Source organism: Montipora foliosa, chromosome 9, assembly GCF_036669935.1.
Source record: "Montipora foliosa isolate CH-2021 chromosome 9, ASM3666993v2, whole genome shotgun sequence".
NCBI lineage: Eukaryota > Metazoa > Cnidaria > Anthozoa > Scleractinia > Acroporidae > Montipora > Montipora foliosa.
Window position 1 is genome coordinate 43,769,705 of NC_090877.1, and position 2,500 is coordinate 43,772,204.

The window sequence follows — 2,500 nt, forward strand, 5'->3', positions numbered from 1 at the left end:
TATCGTTAAATTTCGGCTTTTTATTCATAAAGAGTACACGAATACTCTAATTTTTGTTTGGAAATTCAGTTGACGGCAAGACATATTTTAGGTTTTGAAAACACGCTAAAATAGCGTGACATTAGTTCAAGGCTTTTTTCCACTCTTCAGTCAGATGGGTGAAGTGCATTTCATCTGTCGTGACCGAAAAGACCTTTCGCGAGTTAGCAAATCAGGCAGCTTACGACAGTCGCAGCTTACATCAAATACTAGACTGCTAGACCGCTGCCTCAAAAACGCGTGTGCTCGATCCTCAAACACCTCCTTTTTAATACATGGACAGGAAACCAAATCGCCCACCGAAATTACTCATAATTCAGGCGTCTCTTTTGTTTTTCGTGAAATAATCCTTACCGATCTAAGGCTCGTGTTTTGTGAGAATGTTTCTCTTGTTATTCGTAAAACTTGGGGTAACTTCTAAGGAAAAGTAGGCGGCGAGTTCACGTGCAATAGACGGCGAATTAGCCGGCCGCCTGCTGTCATCGAAAACCCAACCTCTTTCCCCGGGTCTCTCTTCTCTGCCTCCATTATCGCGCGGTAGAGAAGAGAGACCCTGGGAACGAGGTTGTTTTGAAACCCTGCTATTTGGAGGTTAGCACAACCCTTATTATCTTTGTCCAGAAACCCATAAGGGTTGAAACGTGTAACGGCCCCTTGTGTGCTGGGAAACAAGCTTCTGAATATTCAATTTGCTAAGTACCATATTTGGAACAACAAGAGCGAGGGGTTTCCAAATATGGTACTTAGCACTGAAACATTCAACCAATCAGTTTGCACTGAATATTCCGAAGCTGTGAACGCGCGTTACACGTTTCAACCCTTATGTGTTTCTAATTTCTTTCGACACTCAATTGGAAATTCCTCTATGAAAACATGCTATGAGTATGTAATTAATTTCGAACCAGTTCAGTTCATCTGGCCTGTTGGTCTAGTGGCATGATTCTCGCTTAGGGTGCGAGAGGTCCCGGGTTCAACTCCCGGACAGGCCCTTTCCTTTTTTTTTTTTTGGCCTTCTTTCTTCCCTCTGAATTCTTCGACCATTCTGCCAACTCCTTTACCTTCATGTTTCAAATAGAAAAATGTGAAAAGCAAAGAGGCCTTATTTGACATCCCTCGCTATCGACCAAACTGACAATTTCTAACAAATGCAAGATTGATTATAAGATTGAATTGGGCAGCCATCAATTAATGCTTTTAGTAGGATGAAAATTCATTTAATTATTTTCGTAACCGCCACCCATGTATATGTCTTATCTTTCCACGAAATGTGAATGATCCGATCGATTTTGGCAGCCATTTTGAATACTGGCCCGTTCGTCTTCAGCTTCACTCGACCATATCCAGCTGCGCGTAAACTGGAAGCCACTGATCGGAAAACTCGAGCGATTTGATCAAGGAATTTGCAGTCTCCTCAAGAAAACTGTATGCCCTGTATGGACCTGTATGCTGTATGCGCAGCTCCTGGAAAGGTTTTGCAAACTTCAGTGGCAAACCTCTTTATCGCCAAGAAATCCAACTTATTCTCAGCTCAGTGGTATTGAATTCAAGATACAAACAGCAGAAAAAGCCACCCAAGCCCAGGATAATTTGTACCTTACCGGTCGGCCCATTTCAACGAGTTTCAACTCCTTGCCAGATTTAATTGGCCATTCCGAAATTCAGCAGGGAACTGGGGCGAGTTTCAAATTTTAACTAATCGATAAACTGACACTACCACTTGAAAGATCATGTTGAGAGTGGTCATTTGTCCAAGTATGGTGCTTTTAGGGTGAACAGAGACCAAGTTATGGATCTTGAAACATGGTTCAAAATCCATACAGGCGTCTCTAATTTTGATACAGCGTCCCCCAAAACCATACAAACTCTTTTTATGATTTCCGTGATACTCTTAAAAATGGGCAAACATCGCAGCTTCTTTCAAATTGTAGGTACATGACGGGATTTTACAGTTGTCACTAAACTGATAAAAAAAAAAAAAAAAGTTTATATCGTTTTGGGGGACGCTTTGTCAAGATTAGAGACGTTTGTATGGATTTTGAACCGTATTTCAAGGCTCATAACTACAATCTTGGACAGAATAAAATGGAACAGAAATGCCCCCTCTCCCCCAAATCAAGGATGAAGCCATGTGAAGGCCAAAACGCGCCATTTTCTCATCATTGATTTTGGGGGGAGGGGTGGTCTCAATGTTCCATTTAATCTGTCCAAGATTGTAGGTCTCCGTTCACCCATCCATAAAGCATCATACTTTGGTCAAAAATGATCTTTCATGTGGTGGTGTCAGTTCATCGATCAGTTAAAATTTGAAACTCGCCCCAGTTCCCTGCTGAAATTGTGGGGCTCTCGTCGCTGAGATGAATATCATTGCGCACGAAGGGTTCATGATGCTGCTGGAAAATTGCAGGTGCTGGTGTCAGGTAGATCCGTTTATCGCTTGTTGTTTCCGTTTATTGTAGAATTC

At 42.0% G+C, this 2,500-nt stretch overlaps 1 protein-coding gene and 1 non-coding gene across 3 annotated transcripts in view; both read left to right on the forward strand.

The window, feature by feature from the left end:
* The first annotated feature begins 956 nt into the window (after positions 1-956).
* On the forward strand, positions 957-1,028 carry Trnap-agg (transfer RNA proline (anticodon AGG)). The gene has a single exon. It is a non-coding gene; the product is annotated as a tRNA-Pro (tRNA).
* Positions 1,029-2,333: 1,305 nt separating this feature from the next.
* Positions 2,334-2,500, forward strand: part of LOC137970145 (ras association domain-containing protein 8-like) — a 10,038-nt gene continuing 9,871 nt past the window's right edge. Inside the window, exon 1 of one of the 2 annotated variants that reach the window (XR_011116764.1) lies at positions 2,334-2,456. The gene's annotated coding sequence lies outside the window, so the exon portion shown is untranslated. The other variant, XR_011116765.1, reaches the window with a different exon arrangement.